General features: G+C 39.1%; 1 protein-coding gene across 3 annotated transcripts in view; it reads right to left on the bottom strand.

Annotated features, from left to right (window-relative positions):
- Atp7a (ATPase copper transporting alpha) overlaps positions 1-21,178 on the bottom strand; it is a 143,635-nt gene extending 122,457 nt beyond the window's left edge. For all 3 annotated transcript variants that reach the window (XM_027922959.2, XM_071606043.1, XM_071606042.1), the window contains exon 1: positions 20,971-21,178. The gene's annotated coding sequence lies outside the window, so the exon portion shown is untranslated. The remainder of the gene's footprint in view (positions 1-20,970) is intronic.
- Positions 21,179-23,565: the final 2,387 nt, after the last annotated feature.

Here is a 23,565-nt window from a genome sequence, read left to right on the forward strand (position 1 = left end):
TTTAATGTAGCAAACTAAGACTATAATGGTTGAAATCTTTAGAAAGGTAGTTCTGGTTGATGCACTTTACCTACAAGAGATCTCTCTCCCATTTTAGACATGCAATATTCATAAAGTAGATGCCTACCTTTAATTAGTTGACTTTAAGAGCGATGCACTGTTTTTGTCTGTATGCTGGGCATTGAACTCAGAGTCCCACACATTCTAAGCACATGTTCTATCACTGAACTGTACTCCAAGATTCACCTTTTTAATTCTGAAAAACTGTAGGGAGTTAAGCTACAACTAAATTCCAAATTTTGGCTTTGTATATTCTATCAGATCTTTGAAATAAATTACAAAGCACTTCTTTTTAAAATATTTTTTAGTTGCCAATGGACCTTTATTTTGTTTCTTTGTTTATTTATATGTGGTTGTGAGACAAAGTTAGGAGGCTATTATACTTTTACATGTATTTAAACACGTTTTTAATAATATGAACACTACTCTGTTTTATGTTTCTTTTCATTCAATGTTATAAAGTGACCATTTTTCTGTCAGTAAATATTATTTGATCTATTTTGGTCCTTGGGATTGAACCCTGGGCTTCACACACAGTGACTTTTAATATATAACAATAGTTAATACTTTTACCTAATTGAATCTTCATAACAACTTGATCAGAGAAGTCCTATTATTATCCCCATTTTATAGATGATAACTTTGAGAGACAGAGAGGGTAAAATCTTTCCCAATGACACACAGCTAAAAAGTGACAAAACTGAAATTTGAATCCTGTCAGGCTGATCCAGATCTGTGGGGGGTTTTTGTTGTTGTTGTTGTCTTTCTGTTTCTGGTGATTGAACCCAGCCAGAGCCCTACACATGCTAGACAAGGACTCTATCAACTGAGCTACATCTCCATAACCCAAATTCTTCGAATGGAGGGCCTTGCACATGCTAGACAAATGCTCTATCATTGAGCTTTGCCTCCAGCCCTACATGCCTTAATTTTAAAAGGATGGCTACAAGCCCATTATACAAATGTACCATAATTAAGTCAATCAATTATTGTTAGGTGATGTGAGTTTTAAAGATTGAGCAGGTTGTATATACTTTTAATCCTAGCTACTAGGGTGGATGAAGGAGGATTGCTTGAACCCAGGAGTTCAGAGCCATCCTGGGCAACATAGAGATATCTTATCTCTTAACAATGTATGAGCAAATGAAAAGAAATTCCAAACAAAAGGGCTATGAACAAAGTTACAAAGTTGTCAAACATTGTGGCACACTTGATGATATGGCTGATATGGCCAGAGCATATGGTATGAGTGGGAAAAGAGGTTGGAAAGGTAAGTAAAGTCAGATCATGAAGGATAAATTTGAAAGGTACAAGTCAGGAGTCAGTAAAAGGCCTGACAATGGAATATTCAGTCATAAAAAGGAATGAAACTCAAACACATACTGACATGTGGATTAAAGTTAAGACATTAAGTTAAACAAAATAAACCAGATACAAAAGGGTAAATATTGTAAACAGTATTTACAAATAGTGCCTACCTCATAAACATGTGCACTTATTACATATCAATAAAAAGGCCTAGAATAGTCAGGTATGGTAATGCACACCTGTAATCCCAGCTGCTCGGGAGGTTGAGGCAAGAGAGGCAGGAAGAGCACAAGTTCAAGATCAGAACTCAGTGAGACACTGTATTAAAATAAAAGATAAAAATGGCTAGGCCCCATAGCACACACCTGTAATCCCAGCAGCTTGGGAGGCTGAGATAGGAGGATCACGAGTTCAAAGCCAGCCTCAGCAACAGTGAGGCTCTAAGCAACTCAGTGAGACCCTATCTCTAAATAAAATACAAAAAAGGTCTGGGGTGGTTGCGTGTCCCTGAGTTCAATCCCCAGTACCCCTAAAAATTTAAAAATAAAATAAAATAAAAATGGCTGGAAATGTAGCTCAGTGGAAGAGTGTTACCTAGCATGTGTAAGACCCTGGGTTCAATCCCCAGCACCCTCCCTCCACCACATACAAAAAGCTTAGAACAGGTAGATTCATAGAGATAGAAAGTAGAAGTAACCAAGGAGTGGGGAAAGAGAAAATGAAAATTTATTGTTTGATGGATACTTAGTTCAGAACAACAAAAAAGTTATGGAAATGGATAACACTGCTATTTGTACAACATTGTAAATACAGCAGCACTGCAAAACTGTACACTTAAAATGGTTAAAATGGGTGAGCTGTGGTGGCACATGACTGTAATTCCAACAACTCAGGAGGCTGAGGCAGGAAGAGCACAAGTTCAAGAGCAGCCTGGGCAACTTAGCAAGCCCCTAAGCAACTTAGCAAGACCCTGTCTCAAAAAAAATAATAAAAATAAAAAGAAGGCTGTGATGTGTCCCAGTGGTTAAGTACCACTGTGTTCAATCCTTGGTACCAAAAAACACACACAAACAAACACACACACACACACAATTAAGATGGCAAACTTTATATTACATATATATGTATATATGAGTATGTATGTATATATGTGCATACACACACACAAATGCACACATATATAACCACAATTTTTAAAAAGGCTAATGACCAGAAAAAAAAAAGATCAGGGACTTAATTAATAGGGAGGAAGAAACAAGCCAGGCCAGGTGGTGCACACCTATAATCCCAGCAAATCAGGAGGCCAAGGCAGAAGGATGGCAAGTTTGAGGCCAGCCTCAGCAACTTAGCAAGAACCTGTCTTAAAATTAAAAAAAAATAAAAAGGGCCAGGGATGGAGCTCGGTGTAAAAGAGCCCTTGGGTTCAATCTCCAGTACCAAAAAAGAGAAAAGTAAAAAAAAAAGAAAGAGGAGAAAGCAAATCTGGGAAATATTAATAGACAACAGACTGGGTGATTGACTGAATGTGGTGGGGTGAGGAAAAAAAAAACAGCTCTTCAGTTTCCAGATAGACAGGAATGGCATTATCAGTTTTCTATTATAGATAAGGAAACAAAAGTCCAAAAATAACAAAGTAACTTGTCCTAGGTCATGGTTTATTAATAGCAAAATTGGAAGTGAAACACCAGAACATGGACTGACATTCAGTACTTTCCACTACAACATAACTCATCCAAAAAAGAGCCTGGTCTCACGTTTGAATAGCACTCTGATATACAAAGCATTTTTACATACATTATTTCATAAAGTGCTTTCACATACATTATTTCACTCCCCAACAAAATTTCACAACAACCTGTGAGTTAGACAAGGCAAGTATTGTCATTCTACTGGCAAGTATACACTTAAATGGAGTAAGGAAATTGACACAACTCTTTGAAATACTCAAATATCTAAGCTTTATCTGTTGGATGAAAGGAGAGCTTAAGGGCTGGAGCTGGGGCTCAGTGGTAGAGCGCTCAACGTATAAGACACTGGGTTCGATCCTCAGCACCACATAAAAATAAAATAAAGGTATTTTGTCCACCTACAAACATATTGCTACTTAGTTTTTGACTGAAGGGAGAAAATAGGGTAGAAATACAAGTGGTTTGGGTAGGTTTCAGGGCTGCCATATTTCACAACTCCATGTCATAATTTTTACAGACTATGACTGGTGTCCCCTGGATTTGTGTAACACAACAGCCCTAGATAATATAAAGTAAGGTGTCTTTGACTTGCAGATCAGGATCTACTGGTAAATCAAGAAACTTCACATCCTGGAGCACTCAACTGGCTCCCAAAAAATGTTTTCTCCTTTCTGCTACATCCCCTTTCTGCCCCATGTTCCTGCTGATATTCTCAGTGTGAGGGGAGAACACAGTCAGAAATTATTTCTCAGGGACTACATTGTCAGTATCTGTCCTGATCTTAAGACTGTAAAGTTAAAAGACGTTCTTCCCAAGCTAGGGGTGTAGCTCAGTTGAAGAGCACTTGCCTAGTGTGCAGGAGGCTGGGAGTTCAATTTCCAGCAAAGCATAAAATAAAAAAGAATCTCCTGCTTATAAAAAGAGAGAGATCATCATAACTAAAGATTGGGAGGAGACAAAGGTGGTCTTGTGTGATCATCTCTGTTTAGTGGGAAAAAATATTTCTAATAAGTACCAGGATAGTACTGTCAAACCTTCTTCCAATATGATTATACTCATATTAAGTCCAAAGGTAACGAGAGAAAATGTAGGTCATAACAGGCATTCATTTGGCAATCCACTCACACCTTAAGACCAAGTTAAGAGAATACTAATAGAGGTTGCAGATAATATTGATAAGCTTGTGACCGAGCTGTGTTTAGGTGCAACACAAAACTGTGAACAACTGGTCCGGTCAGATGTTTCAATTATAGAAGATAATCTAAAAGTAACCAGATGCTTCAAATGTAGAATATAACCTAAAACCACCACTGAAGGGAGGGCTAGGGGATATAGCTCAGTGAAAGAGCACTTGCCTAGCATGTGTAAGACCCTGGGCTCCATCTCCAGCACCACAAAACAATAAAAAACAACTACTAGAAGTTCTAAGACCCTAAGCAACTTAGTGAGACACTATCTCTAAATAAAATACAAAATAGGGCTGGGGATGTGGCTCTGTGTGCCCCTGAATTCAATCCCCAGAACTCCCCCCATCAAAAAAGATGAATGAATAAAGAAAATGTGGTATATATGCATAATAGGGTTATATTCAGCCATAAAGAAGAATGACATTATGTCATTTGCATGTAAATGGATGTAACTAGTATTAAGCCAAATAAGTCAACCTCAGAAGGTCAAGGGACACAAGTTTTCTCTATATGACAAAGCTAGAGAGGAAAAAGGAAAAGAAAGATGGAGGTGGATCACATGAAAATCAAAGGAAAATCACTAGAGGAAAGGTACCAAAGAGTGAGAGGTGGGGAGAGAAGGGGGAAGTACTGGAGAGTGATACTGGCCAAATTATATTATTATATTTTGTACAAATGTGTAACAACAAATCCCAACAATATGTGCAACTAAAATGCACCAATAAAAAAGGCAGTAAAAATAAAGAAAGAAGGAAAGGCTAGACAAATGTACACTGTTTTGCCTGAAGATATTTCTGATGACACCATACCAAGCATCACAGAAAGTGTTTCTTTCTTACCCTGCCTAATCTCTGTCTGCTTTTCCTGACCTCTTCTTATACTGTTCACTGGCATTGCTTAACCTCTGTAGTGTCACTTGGTGATCTGAGGCTTACTGACCACAGCCACTTGGCATAAATATCATTTTACTGCCTATAGAGCTATTTGCTGAGGAAACTTACTATGAAATTGTAAAAACAGGAAACAAAAATTAAAATGGAGATGATATGGAAACCAAACCTGTCACTCCAAAGCCCATGCTCCTAACCCTCTCCAAAACAGTATAGCCAAAGGACTTCACCACAGACAGTTCTTCAAAGCATTCAAAAGATGATCCACATCTATCATCTTCAATAGCCCTCCCCAACATAAAATTTGTACTACAATCAGGCAACCAGGCAAGCCCCTTCACTGATTGCCATACAGTATATGCTCTTACACTTTCTTTCCTTTACTTTTTTGGTGGGGGGGTGGGTGGGTACCAGGAATTGAACCTAATGGTCCTTAACCACTGAGCCACATCCTCAGTCCTTTATTTATTATTATTATTTTTTTTTAATTTTGTGACGGGGTCTCACTAAGCTGCTTAGAGCCTTGCCAAATTGCTGAGGCTGGCCTCAAACTTGCAATCCTGCCTCAGCCCCGCCAAGCCACCGGGATTACAGGCATGCACAATCACCTCCAGCTTTACCCTTTCTTTCCAAGACTTTGTTTAGACTGGTCCCCTCATCTAGAATGCTCTCTTATACATAATTAAATCCTAAAACCTAACTAGTCTATAATATCCACAAAAGCAGGAAAGTATTCACTGTGTTTACTATCATATCCCCGGTGAACATGGTAACTACTTAATGAATCATTATTGAGTAAGTAAATGAACCAAAGTCACACCTCCCCACTGACAGAACATGTTAAATTTATTTGTGAATTCCAAATACCCTAGAATCAGCATCATAGTTTAAGTAGCCAATTTCTCTCTAATTGTTTGATATTAGATTTCTTTCCCTGGCTACATACTGGAGAATATGCCTTATGTTTCTCTGCATATATGACAGGGTCTAAGTAAACACTGGACACATAAGCATACAATAAACAATAATTAGAGTGCTGATGTGCTTCATAAAAATTCCATTTATAGCCAGGTGCAATGCTGCACGCCTGTAATCCCAGTGACTCAGGAGGCTGAGGCAGGAGGATCCCAACTTCAAATCCAGCCTCAGCAACTTAGCAAGGTCCTTAGGCAACTTAGCAAGACCCTGTCTCAAAAAACATATATATGTGTGTATGTATATATGTGTGTGTGTGTGTGTGTGTGTGCGTGTGTATATATATATATATCAGGAATTGGGAATGTGCCTCTGTGGTTAAATACCTCTAGGTTCAATCCCTGGTACCAAAAACATCCATGTGAGAAGGTAGACATGGGCTGGGGATGTGGCTCAAGTGGTAGCGCGCTCGCCTGGCATGTGTGCAGCCCGGGTTCGATCCTCAGCACCACATATAAACAAAGATGTTGTGTCCGCTGAAAACTAAAAAATAAATATTAAAAAAAAAGAGAGAGAAGGTAGACATTTGGTAGAGTAAAACAGACATGTATAAAGCCTTTTCCTTTGCTGACATTTTGGGAAATAATCTGGAAAATCTCAATGGCTCAGAGTTTCTGGCTTGCTAATAATTACACAAGCAGATTGTTATGAGTTTTCTTGGTGGGGAAGTAGAATGACTACATCATAGTGACATGATATGCTAAATGTCATGAGTTTTGAGATGCCATGTTAACATTCTGTAAGTGTATTGTAGGATACTGAGCCCTCCCAATATGAGTTTTCCACTTTCTGTGGTGTAATTTGGAAATTAAATATTGCTTGTAGATATTGATTAGTATATTGCTCCAATAGTCTAGTAAATTTATAGTATAGCAGAACTATAATTTACAATTTTATTATATATGTTGTTAAAATTACTTTTATCATAAATATTTAAAAATAATATTACAAACTAACTTTATTGTATTTTTACTACCTGCCAGGCACTCTTCTTATAGCTTGACATGTATCAGCTCATTGAAAATCTCAGGAGGTAGGTATTGTTATTGCTTCCATTTTACAAAATTAAAGGAGGGTTTGGGATATAGCCGGTAAGAGAACCTGCCTTACCTTGAGAGGGAAGGAGGGGGACAGATAGGAAGGAAAGAAAAGGAAGGAAAGGAGGGGAAAAGTCTTCATAACGTCATACAAGTTGTAAGGAGAACAGCTAGGATTCCAAATCAGGCAGTTTGGTACCAGAGGCTCCAACACTTTTTTTGGTAGAGGGATACTGGTGATTAAACCTAGGGGTTCTTTACCACTGAGCTACATCCCCAGTAATTTTTATTTTTTTATTTTCAGAGAGGGTCTGGCTAAGTTGCTGAGGCTGCCCTGAACTTGCCATTCTCCTGAAGCCTCCTGAGTTACGAGGAATACAGGCACATGCCAGTGTACCTATCTTCAGCAAATCTTTAAATAATACACTTAGTTAAAAATAAAACTGGAGGGTGCACAGGGGCAGGAAATATGGTGGAATGAGATGGACATAATTACCCTAGGTACATGTATGATTGCACATATGGTGTGATGCTATATCATGTACAACCAGAGAAATGTAAACTTGTACTGCAATTGTGTACAATGAAACAAATGCATTCTGCTATCATATATGCCTAATTAAAATGAATAAATTAAAAACAAATAAATAAAACTATGCCAGGTACAGTGCCTTACATCTACAATCCCAGCATCTCAGGAAGCTGAGTCAGGAGGATCACAAGTTCAAAGCCAGCCTCAGCAACTTAGCAAGGCCCAGAACTTAGTGAAGCCCTATCTCTAAATAAAATACAAAATAGGGCTGGGGATGTGGCTCAGTGGCTGAGTGCCCCTGAGTTCAACCACTGGTACCAGAAAAAAGAAGTTTAAAATAAAAAGGAATGGGAATGTATTCAGTAGAGTGCTTGCCTAGATTTCACAAGCCTCTGGGTTCAATCTCCAATGCCACCAAAAAAAAAATAGTATAAGAACGAAGATCCTATGACTTACCACTTGCCCTAAAATGTTAAGAAACAGAAATTTGTGGGATATTTTTGAAATAAACACAATGGACAAACTATTTCATCACATACCTGGCACTCAAAGTTAAAAAACAAACTGTACCAAATAAATTTTTTACTCACCATCATTCAATGAATTTAAGTCTTTAAAAGTATCTGAACATTACAAAGGTTTTTTATGACCCAATTAATATTATCACACAGCTAGAAACAGGTGTGATTTAGATGGAAAATATTTGAAGATAGGACACCAATTTGATGGCTAATATACAAAAATGCACTTATAACTGTAATTAGAAATTAGTATCAAGATAGTAGAACTATAAATATGAACTAACAATTACTATTTGGAACTAACAGTAAAAGAGAAGAAGAAATTTATTGGTCAATATGAAACTCACTATATGCAAATAATGGCAATATGATTTTTCCATAATACAATCAGCCAGGCACAGTTGCACAAACCTGTAATCCCAGCAACTCAGGAAGCTATGACAGGAGGATTCCAAATTGGAGGCCAGCCTCAGCAATTTAGCAAGACCCTGTCTCTCTCTCTCTCTCTCTCTCTCTCTCTCTCTCTCTCTCTCTCTCTTTCTCATACACACACACACACACACACACACACACACACACACACAAAAGGATCAGGGCTGTAGTTCTGTAGTAAAATGCCCCCAGGTTCAATCCCCACTACTTTAAAAAAATTAGTGGTAAAAATACAATCAATATATTTATTAACAACTAATGCCATATTCTTGGTATTATTGGTTTAATATTGCATTAACAATAATTAATGCAGTAATTAATTTATTATTTATTAAGAAAATAATTCTATTGGACTTGTAGCTCCTCCATGGTAGAATGCTTGCCTAGCATGTGTGATGATGACCTGGCTTTGGTCCAACAGCATTGTAAAAAGAATAATTCTTAGCACAAATAATTTTATCATCATCAAAAAAGTTAGAATATCCCTCTTTTGGGACCCCTCCCTCTTTGGAAGTTCTGCTTCTTTCTATTACTCTAATAAATCTTGTTACTTTGCTCTCAAAAAAAAGATACCTTCCTTTATTCTTACCACAACAGATAAAATTACACGTGGAACTCTTTCTTTAGTTTTGTTTTTTCTGGTACTGGAGATTGAACCCAGGGCCTTGCATGCTGAGCTCCATCACCAGCCCTTAATTTTTAATTCTGAGAAAGAGTCTCACTAAGTTGCCCAGGCTGGCTTTAAATTTGCAATCCTCCTGCATCAGCCTACCAAGTAGCTGGGCTTACAAGCATATGCCACCATGCTCTACAAAAATACATTACTTTTTAATGAACAAATGAAACAATGTCAATGGCCAGGTTAAAACAACATAACTAGGAGCTGGGATTGTGGCTCAGTGGTAGAGCGCTCGCCTAGCACGGGCGGGACCCAGGTTCGATCCTCAGCACCACATAAAAATAAAGGCATTGTGTTGTGTCCATCTATACCTAAAAAAAATATATATTAAAAAAAACCAACATAACTTACATGTGAAAAAAAACATTTATTTCAATCAGCATAACATTAAAATGCACTTTTGATTACAGGTCTGAAAAAAGCAAACTTCTAGAGACTTACGATAAAAATAAGCAAAAACAACTTTTTTTTCAAATCCTCAAGAGCAGCCAGCCACATAGATGGATGCCTGTAATCCCAGTGACTCAGGAGGCTGAGGAAGGAGGATTGCAAGTTTAAGGCCAGCCTCAGCAACTTAGTGAGGACCTCAGCAACATAGTGACACTCTGTCTCAAAATAAAAAAATTAAAAAGGGGACTGGAGTTGTGGCTCAGTGGTAGAGTGCTCAGCTAGCATGTGTGAGGCCCTGGGTTCAATCCTCAGCACCATATAAAAATAAATAAATAAAATAAAGGTATTGTGTCCAACTACAACTAAAAAATATTTTAAAACATTAAAAAGGGCTGGAGATGTGATGCAGTGGTAAAACACCCCTGGGTTCAATCCCTAACACCAATATAAAAATCCTCAAGACATAGCTATACAATTCTAAATGTAGACAAAAAATATAGTACAAAATGCACATAACTCGCTCAAAATTAGGATTTTTTCCTCATTCCCATTAAAGAAAGAAGGGTTTGTGACTGCTGATATTATATTTATATCCCATAAACCTGAGCACACAAAATTAGAAAAGAATTTTAATTTGCTAACTATGCTGGACAACCTAGGAACATATATTTAGAAACCAGAAATATTATGCCCTTTCACTTTTTTTGTGGTCTGGGAATTGAACCCAGAGATGCTTTACCACTAAGCCACATCCCCAGTCCTTTCTATTTGTTTTATTTTGAGACAGAATCTCACTTGAGTTGCTTAGAGCCTCACTAAACTGCTGAGGCTGCCCTTGAACTTGCAATCCTTCTGCCTCAGCCTGTAATCCCAAATTGCTGGGATTACAGGCAACACTAGCAGCACCCAGATGCCTTTTCACTTTAAAGAAACATGTTATAAAGAAATGTTGATACTTTTCCTGCCATACTATCTCATCAAGTTAAGTAAGCAAGTTATATAACATTCAATTAACCTGAACACTGAGACTTAGAAGTGAAAAATATAATCACGAGACGGAACTGTGACCACCCACAGAGCAGGCCCAGCGGCCTGCTGAGGGGCAGAGCCGCCCCCCACCCCCCGTGCCTGCCAGGTAGGCAGAACTGTGACCACCGACAGAAAAGGCCCAGTGGCCCGCGGCGGGACAGATCTTCCAAACACTCCTGCAAGGTAGGCGGGCCTGCGACCCACCGGCAGAAGAGGAGCAGCGGCCTGCTGAGAGGCAGAGCCGCCCCCTCCCCCTGCGCCGGCAAAGTAGAGGGAACTGTGACCACCCACAGAGCAGGCCCAGCGGCCTGCTGAGGGGCAGAGCCGCGCCCACACCCCGTGCCTGCCAGGTAGGCGGAACTGTGACCACCGACAGAAAAGGCCCAGTGGCCCGCGGCGGGACAGAGCTTCCAATCACTCCTGCAAGGTAGGCGGGCCCGCGACCCACCAGCAGAAGAGGAGCAGTGGCCTGCTGAGAGGCAGAGCCGCCCCCCACCCCCCGCGCCTGCCAGGTAGGCGGAACTGTGACCACCGACAGAAAAGGCCCAGTGGCCCGCGGAGGGGCAGAGCTTCCAATCACTCCTGCAAGGTAGGCGGGCCTGCGACCCACCGGCAGAAGAGGAGCAGTGGCCTGCTGAGAGGCAGAGCCGCCCCCTCCCCCCGCGCCTGCAAGGTAGACGGAACTGTCTGTGACCACCATCAGAACAGGCCAGACCTGCAACCGACAGACAGAACAGGCCCAGTGGCCTGAGGAAGGGTAGAGCCGCCCCCCCCCCCCCGCTCCTGCAAGGTAGGCGGACCTGCGACCCACTGGCAGAACAGCCCCAGAGGCCTGCAGAGGGGCAGTGCCGCTGCCTGCGCCTGCAAAGTAGGCAGAACTGCGACCACCGACAGAACAAGCCTAGTAGCCCGCAGAGGGACAGAGCCGCCGCCCGCGCCTGCAAGGTAGGCGGACCTGCTACCGACCGGCAGAGCAGGCCCAGCGGCCTGCCGGCGTGGTAGGCACATTGCCCCAATTGGAGGAGGGGCAGAGCCGCCGCCCGCGCCTGCGAGGGAGACTTTGCAACTATACAAGACCAATATAAATATATAGGGGGAAAATTCAATAGCACAACAGTTTCACCAAGTAGAAAGGAACGCGAACAGTATGAAGAGACAAGGAAAGAAAGGACCACAAGCAATGCAGGTCAATTCAACGTTAGAAGAGGTAATAGCTGCAGCAGATGGAATGTCAGATAAAGAATTCAGGATATACATGCTTCAGATGATCTAGAGTCTCAAGGAAGACATCAGACAGCAAAATCAGACAATGAAAGATCACTTCAACAATGAATTACATAAACAAATCCAAGAAGCAAAAGATCAACTATACAGGGAGATAGAGGTTATAAAAAACAAACAAACAGAAATCCTAGAAATGCAGGAAGCAATAAACCAACTTAAAAACTCAATTGAGAATACTACCAGCAGAGTAGAACACTTAGAAGATAGAACATCAGACAATGAAGACAAAGTATTTCAACTTGAAAAGAACATAGACAGCTCAGCAAGACTGTTAAGAAACCATGAGCAGAACATCCAAGAAATATGGGATAACATCAAGAGACCAAATTTAAGAGTCATTGGGATACAGGAAGGGACAGAGTTTCAAACCAAAGGAATGAGCAATCTATTCAATGAAATAATACGAGAAAACTTCCCAGACTTGAAGAATGAGACAGAATCCCAAATCCTAGAAGCCTACAGGACGCCGAATGTGCAAAATCATAAGAGACCCACACCTAGACACATTATAATGAAGATGCCCAACATACAGAATAAGGAGAGAATTTTAAAAGCTACAAGAGAAAGGAAGCAGATCACATTTAGGGGTAAGCCAATCAGGATAACAGCTGATCTTTCAACACAGACACTGAAAGCTAGAAGATCCTGGAATAACATATTTCAAACACTGAAAGAAAATGGGTTCCAACCAAGAATTGTGTTTCCAGCGAAATTAAGCTTCAGGATGGAAGATGAAATTAAAACCTTCCACGATAAACAAAAGTTAAAAGAATTTGCAGCTAGAAAACCATCTCTTCAAAACATCCTTGGCAAAACATTACAGGAAGAGGAAATGGAAAATAACAATGAAAACCAACAGTGGGAGGTAGGACAGTAAAGGGGGGAAAAATAATCAAAGAGGAAAACAAACCATGTTTAGTAACATAAATAAACAAATATGGCTGGAAGAACAACCCATATCTCAATAATAACCCTAAATGTTAATGGCTTAAACTCACCAATCAAGAGACACAGGCTAGTAGAATGGATCACAAAACAAGACCCAACAATATGCTGCCTACAGGAGACGCATTTGATAGGAAAAGACATACATAGACTGAAGGTGAAAGGTTGGGAAAAATCATATCACTCATATGGACTTCGGAAACAAGCAGGAGTGTCCATACTCATATCAAATAAAATAGATTTCAAGCCAAAGTTAATCAAAAGGGATAAAGAGGGACACTACATACTGCTTAAGGGAACCATACACCAACAAGACATAACAATCATAAATATATATGCCCCAAACAATGGTGCAGCTATGTTCATCAAACAAACTCTTCTCAAGTTCAAGAGTCTAATAGACCACCATACAATAATCATGGGAGACTTCAACACACCTCTCTCTCCACTGGACAGATCTTCCAAACAAAAGTTGAATAAGGAAACTATAGAACTCAATAACACAATTAATAACCTAGACTTAATTGACATATATAGAATATACCACCCAACATCAAGCAGTTACACTTTTTTCTCAGCAGCACATGGATCCTTCTCAAAAATAGATCATATATTATGTCACAGGGAAACTCTTAGACAATATAAAGGAGTAGAGATAATACCATGCATCCTATCTGATCATAATGGAATGGAACTGAAAATCAACGATAAAAGAAGGAAGGAAAAAGAATACATCACTTGGAGAATGAACAATAGGTTACTGAATGATCAATGGGTTATAGAAGACATCAAGGAGGAAATTAAAAAATTCATAGAGATTAATGAAAACACAGACACAACATATCGGAATCTATGGGACACATTGAAAGCAGTTCTAAGAGGAAAATTCATTGCTTGGAGTTCATTCCTTAAAAAAAGAAAAAACCAACAAATAAATGATCTCATACTTCATCTCAAAATCCTAGAAAAAGAAGAGCAAAACAACAGCAAAAGAAGTAGAAGGCAAGAAATAATGAAAATCAGAGCTGAAATTAATGAAATCGAAACAAAAGAAACAATTGAAAAAATTGACAAAACTAAAAGTTGGTTCTTTGAAAAAATAAACAAAATCGACAGACCCTTAGCCATGCTAGCGAAGAGAAGGAGAGAGACAACTCAAATTACTAGCATACGGGATGAAAAAGGCAATATCACAACAGACACTTCAGATATACAGAAGATAATCAAAAATTATTTTGAATCCTTATACTCCAATAAATTAGAAGATAGTGAAGGCATCGATAAATTTCTTAAGTCATATGATCTGCCCAGATTGAGTCAGGAGGATATAGACAACCTAAACAGACCAATACCAATTGAGGAAATAGAAGAAACCATCAAAAGACTACCAACTAAGAAAAGCCCAGGACCGGGCAGAGTTTTACAAAACCTTTAAAGAGGAACTAACACCAATACTTTTCAAGCTACTTCAGGAAATAGAAAAAGAGGGAGAACTTCCAAATTCATTCTACGAGGCCAACATCACCCTGATACCTAAACCAGACAAAGACACTTCAAAGAAAGAAAACTACAGACCAATATCTCTAATGAACCTAGATGCAAAAATCCTCAATAAAATTCTGGCAAATCGGATACAAAAACATATCAAAAAAATTGTGCACCATGATCAAGTAGGATTCATCCCTGGGATGCAAGTCTGGTTCAATATACGGAAATCAATAAATGTTATTCACCACATCAATAGACTTAAAAATAAGAACCATATGATCATCTCGATAGATGCGGAAAAAGCATTCGACAAAGTACAGCATCCCTTTATGTTCAAAACTCTAGAAAAACTAGGGATAACAGGAACATACCTCAATATTGTAAAAGCAATCTATGCTAAGCCTCAGGCTAGCATCATTCTGAATGGAGAAAAATTGAAGGCATTCCCTCTAAAATCTGGAACAAGACAGGGATGCCCTCTCTCACCACTTCTGTTCAACATAGTTCTCGAAACACTGGCCAGAGCAATTAGACAGACGAAAGAAATTAAAGGCATCAAAATAGGAAAAGAAGAACTTAAATTATCACTATTTGCAGATGACATGATTCTATACCTAGCAGACCCAAAAGGGTCTACAAAGAAACTATTAGAGCTAATAAATGAATTCAGCCAAGTGGCATGATATAAAATCAACACGCATAAATCAAAGGCATTCCTGTATATCAGCGACAAATCCTCTGAAATGGAAATGAGGACAACCACTCCATTCACAATACCTTCAAAAAAAATAAAATACTTAGGGCTGGGGATGTGGCTCAAGCGGTAGCACGCTCGCCTGGCATGCGTGCGGCCCGGGTTCGATCCTCAGCACCACATACAAACAAAGATGTTGTGTCCGCTGATAACTAAAAAATAAAAATATTAAAAATTCTCTCTCTCTCTCTCTCTCTCTCTCTCTCTCTCTCTCCCCTCTCTCACTCTTTCTTTAAAAAAAAAAAAATAAATAAAATAAAATAAAATACTTGGGAATCAACCTAACAAAAGAGGTGAAAGACTTATACAATGAAAACTACAGAACCCTAAAGAGAGAAATAGAAGAAGATTTTAGAGGATGGAAAAATATACCCTGTTCATGGATAGGCAGAACTAACATCATCAAAATGGCAATATTACCAAAAGTTCTCTATAGGTTTAATGCAATGCCAATCAAAATCCCAACAGCATTTCTTGTAGAAATAGAGAAAGCAATCATGAAATTCATATGGAAAAATAAAAGACCCAGAATAGCAAAAACAATGCTAAGCAGGAAGTGTGAATCAGGCAGTATAGCGATACCAGACTTCAAACTATACTACAGAGCAATAGTAACAAAAACAGCATGGTACTGGTACCAAAACAGGCAGGTGGACCAATGGTACAGAATAGAGGACACAGAAACCAATCCACAAAACTACAACTACCTTATATTTGATAAAGGGGCTAAAAGCATGCAATGGAGGAAGGATAGCATCTTCAACAAATGGTGCTGGGAAAACTGGAAATCCATATGCAACAAAATGAAACTGAATCCCTTTCTCTCGCCATGCACAAAAGTTAATTCAAAATGGATCAAGGAGCTTGATATCAAATCAGAGACACGCCGTCTGATAGAAGAAAAAGTTGGCTACGATCTACATACTGTGGGGTCGGGCTCCAAATTCCTCAATAGGACACCCATAGCACAAAAGTTAATAACTAGAATCAACAAATGGGACTTACTCAAACTAAAAAGTTTTTTCTCAGCAAAAGAAACAATAAGAGAGGTAAATAGAGAGCCTACATCCTGGAAACAAATCTTTACTCCTCACACTTCAGATAGAGCCCTAATATCCAGAGTATACAAAGAACTCAAAAAATTAGACAATAAGAGAACAAACAACCCAATCAACAAATGGGCCAAGGACCTGAACAGACACTTCTCAGAGGAGGACATACAATCAATCAACAAGTACATGAAAAAATGCTCACCATCTCTAGCAGTCAGAGAAATGCAAATTAAAACCACCCTAAGATACCATCTCACTCCAGTTAGATTGGCAGCCATTATGAAGTCAAACAACAACAAGTGCTGGCGAGGATGTGGGGAAAAGGGTACACTTGTACATTGCTGGTGGGACTGCAAATTGGTGCAGCCAATTTGGAAAGCAGTATGGAGATTTCTTGGAAAGCTGGGAATGGAGCCACCATTTAACCCAGCTATTCCCCTTCTCGGTCTATTCCCTAAAGACCTAAAAAGAGCATGCTACAGGGACACTGCTACATCGATGTTCATAGCAGCACAATTTACAATAGCAAGACTGTGGAACCAACCTAGATGCCCTTCAATAGATGAATGGATAAAAAAATTGTGGCATTTATACACAATGGAGTATTACTCTGCATTAAAAAATGACAAAATCATAGAATTTACAGGGAAATGGATGGCATTAGAGCAGATTATGCTAAGTGAAGCTAGCCAATCCCTAAAAAACAAATGCCAAATGTCTTCTTTGATATAAGGAGAGTAACTAAGAACAGAGTAGGGTCGAAGAGCATGAGAAGAAGATTAACATTAAACAGGGATGAGAGGTGGGAGGGAAAGGGAAAGAGAAGGGAAATTGCATGGAAATGGAAGGAGACCCTCAGAGTTATACAAAAGTACATACAAGAGGAAGTGAGGGGAAGGGGAAAAATAATACAAGGGGGACAAATGAATGTCAGTAGAGGGGGCAGAGAGAGAAGAGGGGAGGGGAGGGGAGGGGAGGGGAGGGGGGATAGTAGAGGATAGGAAAGGCAGCAGAACACAACAGACACGAGTATGGCAATATGTAAATCAATGGATGTGTAACTGATGTGATTCTGCAATCTGTATATGGGGTAAAAATGGGAGCTCATAACCCACTTGAATCAAAGTGTGAAATATGATATATCAAGAACTATGTAATGTTTTGAACAGCCAACAATAAAAAATTTAAAAAAAAAAAGAAAAATATAATCACAGGGATATTGGTTATATCTGGACTGACCACTGCTGATCAACTATCTACCCCCACCAATTCTGATGTATGTTCTACAAAATACTACTGTTTAAACATAGATGTTGTAAAATGTGGTCTGCCTTTTAATAAAAACAAGTAGTTATTCTCATATATGTTATTCTCATCTTTGCCAGTGACTATAAACTCAAATGTTTCCTCACAAGTTTCTTTCCAAACTAGCAAATGAAGATTATTTTCACTCATTGGAATGTCAAGTCTCAATTAATAAAGTTTGACAAGCACTTTTAAATACAGTGTATAAAGCTGAGTGCAGTGGTACACATCTCTAATCCCAACAACTTGGGAAGCTGAGGCAGAAGGATTACAAGTTCAAGACCAGCCTCAGCAATTTAGTGAGGCCCCAAGCAACTCAGTGAGACCTTGTCTCAAAATGCAATATAAAAACAGGCTGGAGATATGGCTCAGTGGCTAAGCACCCTTCAGTTCAATCTCTGATACCTCAATAAATGAATAAATAAATGCAGTGTATAGATTAAGGCAGTTTAACAGGGAATATAGGAAAAAAGGGATGTATTGAGCCAGGTGTAGTGGTACACATTTGTAATCCCAGCAACTCAGCATGCTAAGGCAGGAGGATTGCAAGTTGGAGGCCATCCTGGGCAACTTAGTGAGACCCTGATTCAAAATAAAAATAAATAAATAAAAAGGGCTAGGGATATAGCTCAGTGGTAATGTGGCCCTGGGTTCAACCCCTGTACCAAAAAGAAAGAAAGGAAGGAAGGAAGGAAGAAAGGTATTGCCTTTAGAGCTCTCACAGAAGTAAAGGTTGCAGTATGTTAGCTGGGGAGGTGTATATATATATATATATATATATATACTGGGTATTGAACCCAGGATTCTTTACCACTTAGCTATATCCTCAGTTCTTTTTAAAAAAAAAACAACTGCAGTTAGTTGGCTGGGGCTGTGGTTCAGCTGTAGAATGCTCACCTAGCACATGTGAGACCCTGGGTTCGATTGTCAGCACCACATAAAAATAAATAAAATAAAGGCATTGTGTCTAACTACACCTAAAAAATAAATATTAAAAAAACTGCAGTTAGCTTTTTTTAAATATTTTTTAGTTATACATGAACATGATAACTCTATATTATTTATTTATTTTTATGTGGTGCTGAGGATTGAATCCAGTGCCTCACATGTGCTAGGCAAGTGCTCTATTGCTGAGCCACAACCCCAGCCCCTCACCTATTTTTTTTTTTTTTTTTTTTGAGACGGGGTCTCACTAAGTTGCTGAGGCTGGTCTTGAACTTGCCACTCTCCTGCCTCAGAATATTGAGTATCCAGGATTACAGGTGTGTACCAGCACTCCCAGCAGCAGGGGTTATTTTTGCTGCCTCCTCTTTTGTTCTTCCTCCTCCTCCTCCTCTCTCTATTTCTCTCTCTCAATAAATTTTACTGTTTCTGCATGCTTGGTTTCAAGAAAAATAACCCTCTATATTAAAGAATAGAGATATTAACCTATCACTTGGAAGGATTAATATTTAGAGGCCACAAATCAAGATCTCAACTGTGATTGGAAAAGTATAGTTACTATCAGGTTAAGAAGACTAAGAGAGAAGTCACTTTGAAGGAGAAAAGGAAAAGCAAAGACTTCCTTAAGAAAAATACAGAACATCTTTTGGTTTAAAAAATGGTATTCATTGTATTCATTGGTTGAGGATATAGCTCAGTGACAGAGCACTTGCCTGGCAAGTGTAAGGCCTTGGGTTTGATCACCAGCACCCTCCCCCCCACACACACACACACACATGCACACACTGGCCATGTGTGAGGTCCTGGGTTTGATCCCCAGCAACACACACATTATTCATTCCCAGCAATTTTTAAAAATGATATAAAGTTAAACTTAAGGCAAAAACTCAATCAGAATTTTAAAAAATTGTGGATTGTGTGAGATTCAGCACATCCCAAAGAATAAAAGGATAGCAAGTCTCTTCCCTGAGACAGGGTATCTCTATGTTGTTCAGGTTTTCCTTGAACTGCTGGGCTCAAGTGATCCTCCTGCTTCAGCCTCCCCAGCAGCTGGGGTTATAGGCTGACCCTGGAGATCAGTCCCCAGTACCATGATAAAGAAATAGAGACACTGACAGACAGTGAGTGATAGAATGTCCTTCATCTTTCCAGCCCCCGAAGCATTACTCAGATAATTTCTTCTACCTGGACTGTCCTGCCCTCCTTCCATTCCTGCAAAGCTAAATCCTATCCAATATTCAATGCCAAGTTCAAATGTTCCATTCCCTGCTCTCTCATAAACACATCCTGTTTCAAATATGTAATGTTACTGTGCTTAGTGATCATGTATCTATCTTTCCTACTACATTGTGAGACTGTTTTTAAAAAACCTTCATGTCATTACTGTAAACAAAAAAGTTTGAAATTTTAAAAAATACTAAAACTTTAGTTCAAAATAACCTTTAAAAAGGATGAGATTTGGGACTGGTGTCATAGCTCAGTGGTAAAGATCTTGCCTAGCATGTGTGAAGCACAAGGTTCGATTCTCAGCACTGCATATAAATAAATAAATATCCATTGAAAAAACAAGAACTGAGGGGAAAAAAAGGATGAGATTTTAAAAACCTAGTAATTTAATTAGTGGAACTTCTAGAACCCAATGTCTTCATAGCTGAAGCCGACTGACTTGATTGCAGACTCTTTTGAAGGCAAGAAGTCTTAGTCTTATGCAACCCCCCACCTCCCACACCTCAATATCACTTAATTCAATGTTCTGCACACATTGTTTCAAAACAAAGCAGTATTGCTAGAGATGAAAAGGCTATGATTAAAAGTTTAGATTATGGAAAAATATTGCCTTGTAAAACGTTAGGAGTGTTGTCAGTACTTAAGATAACCTCAGCGTCTACAAACTAAAAGTGTTAAAAATAACACGCTGTGCACAGCCCTGAATTCGATACCTAACATTAGAGAGAGACAGAGATAGAGGTGCCACAGCAAGGATGCAGAGTAACTTTACTAGAAAAGGGGCACAATGAAGAAAATGTAGTGGAAACAAGAGGGCCCTCTTAATTCAGCTTATGCTCCCTTCCAGAGCAAGATAGGCATCCAAATACTTATTTATTTTTAAATTACTTCATCAGTAATGGTGATCTTAATACCTTAGTTTCCAAAGTATACAGAGATGTCACTTCCAACACCGGACACAGACCTTCTCCTGCACTCAATTAATTAACATAGGCCATGGATGATCAAGAGACTCTTCCCCCGGACGGTATAAGAAAGTGACACGGGTTAGGATGTAATCCCTCCTCTATCCCGTTTTGGGAAGTAAAACGTAAGTGTGGTAAATATCTGAATTGTGAAGGTAAGAGAGTTTGGAGATTGCCCCAGATTAACACGACCTTCTCACCACGCTGGGTGGTACAGACTGACAGCACAGAACACCCCCTCCAGTAGAAGGGGATGACGGGAAGCCGATGTAGGACTTACCTGTTTTTTTGGTTTTGTTTTCTGTCCTGTGGATAAACCTCCAGAGCTACTCGAACCGAGGCAGTGATAAATCCACGCAAGCAACCTCCACGCTCACACGCTCAGGCAAGTCACAGTAGCCGCGGCGGCTGTGGCGGAGGCTGTGGTGGCAGCAGCAACTCCTCCCTCTGCTTCTTTTTCCACCCCTGCCGCCGCGGCCGGCAGTCCTTACCCCTCCCTCTCTCGATTACCCCCACTTCCGGGTGATGCCCCGGCCGGAAGCAGGGCCCACACGGGAATGAAAGCGACGCGTCACGTGAAAGGGAGCGCGGGGCCTAGAGTCAAGCTTCTCCCGCCCCCTGCTGCCCCCAGGCTGACACGCAGCCTCAAGCCAGGCTTGGTTTCAGCGCTGCAGAGTTCTCTTTCCCCCAGCGCCCGAGCCCCCAAATCAAACTAAGCCAAAAAAAAAAAAAGAAAGAAAGAAAAAGAAGAGAGAGAGAGAGAGAAAAATGAAATCTACCATCTACCAAAACAATATCTTGGTCATTTGTTGTTTCCAAACGTCATATACCATAAAGAAATGCTTGTAAATCATTTTTTACATAGTTCATGCCCAGCATGAAATTACCATGGATCTGTCAGTTTGTTAACTTCTTTTACTGTGTAACCTAACTGCAGACGTTAACACCAGAACCATAATCTTGTCCTCAACCATTTATACATTCACAATTTTTGTGTTAGGATGTCACAGTAACTTACATATGGCCATTCCAAGCTCTGAACCATTTCCTCATGTATTTGTTCATTGAACCAACATTTTAAACTCCTGGAGGATTCCAGGGATGTAAAAAAATATTAGAGCATCTATCATTGTAAGTTTGTATGGAAATGAGCTATATAAAATCTAAAAACAAAATAAACGGTATAGAAAGTTTCTGAGAAAAATATATATTGTTCTTAGGTTCCAATTTGACATTTTAAAAAGCACCAAAATTCTAAGATTTTTTTAATATTATGGACAGTAAAAGAGGAAGAGTCTCCATTTCACTTATTTCCAAACAAGATGTAGCTTTTTCCTAATTCCTCTCATGAAATAGCTGTCATAAGATTAAGGGGAAACTAATCACATGATTATTTGTAATTCAATTGGAACCATTTAAACACAGTTCCCACAGAAAATTAAAAAGTCTAATAATGCTGCAGAATTCAAAATAGTACACAAAGTGCAAATATTTGTAAAAATATTCAAGTAAATAATATTTGTAAATATATGTAAAAAGAAAAGTGTATGGCACAAACTAAGCATATTAGTTAATATTATTTAAATGTTAAATAAAATAATTTCCATACTACCAGTTGTCAAATTCCTGTTAACCCTTGATAGGAACTATTTAAAGTTATCCACAGATCTAAATTTTTTGCCTACATTTAAGTATTTCAAAATTATTCTCTTCCCCCTACACCTATCCACATAAATAAAAACTTTGCCTCAGGACTCCATATCTTCCCAGGTATTAAGTTATAGTTGTCAATAAATATGTCAATAAATGTGTGCAGATTTATTGATAAAAATTCAGAACATAATTTAAAATCTTTTTTTGAGAATTTTTTAATATTTATTTTTCTGTTTTCGGTGGACACAACATCTTTGTTTGTATGTGGTGCTGAGGATCGAACCCGGGCCGCACGCATGCCAGGCGAGCACCTTACCGCTTGAGCCACATCCCCAGCCCCATAATTTAAAATCTTAAAAATTACATCGTATGAGAAGGCTAGGAGTGTGGCTCACTCCCAGCATCACATAAAAATATCACAAAAATTAAGATACCTTTTAAGTGGGTTGCCAAATATTAACAACTTGATTTTTAGCTATGATATTAAATTCATTGAAATTCACTGAAAGGCAAAAGCCAGGAATATAGCTATATTAGAAGCAGAATATCAGATCCAATGTCTCTGTAATCTATATAAATATTGAAGTTTATCACTCTGTGCTGCATGATCCTAGATGAGGGCTGGGGGTGTGGCTCAGTGGTAGAGAACCTACTTAGCATGCTTGAGGCCGTGGGTTCAATCCCCAGTACCATAAAAAAATCCTCTCTCAACCACACTTCACTCAGCCTTTCCCTCACTCTAAAATACCTTCTACCTTTAAATGTGTCATCCCTAATCCTTCTTATCAGTGCACAAACATACTAACATATTCATAATTACTATATTGAATGAGCTTTCAAATAGAGGAATATGCCTTTCAGTAAGTCTTCTGGTTTGCTGGGAATTGAATACATAGCAAGTGCCCCAAAATGCTTACAAGGTAGTATTAATTTCTCCAATAAAGTGAATAATCACCAAGGTAAAAACATCTGGGCCTCTACAACTACCACAGTATCTCTCATTCTAGATAAATTGAACAAAATTAAAAGTACTAGAGTATACATGCAAAATAATTGTATTGGAGTAAAAATTAAGAATGAGATTTATGCTGGGTGCAGTGGCACAAACATATAATCCCAGGATGGGGAGGCAAGATGATTACAAGTTCCAGGCCAGGCTCAGCAATATAGCAAGATCCTGTCTCAAAAAGGGCTGGGGATGTTACTCAGTGATAAAGCAGCC

The sequence above is a fragment of the Marmota flaviventris genome, chromosome X (assembly GCF_047511675.1).
Source record: "Marmota flaviventris isolate mMarFla1 chromosome X, mMarFla1.hap1, whole genome shotgun sequence".
NCBI lineage: Eukaryota > Metazoa > Chordata > Mammalia > Rodentia > Sciuridae > Marmota > Marmota flaviventris.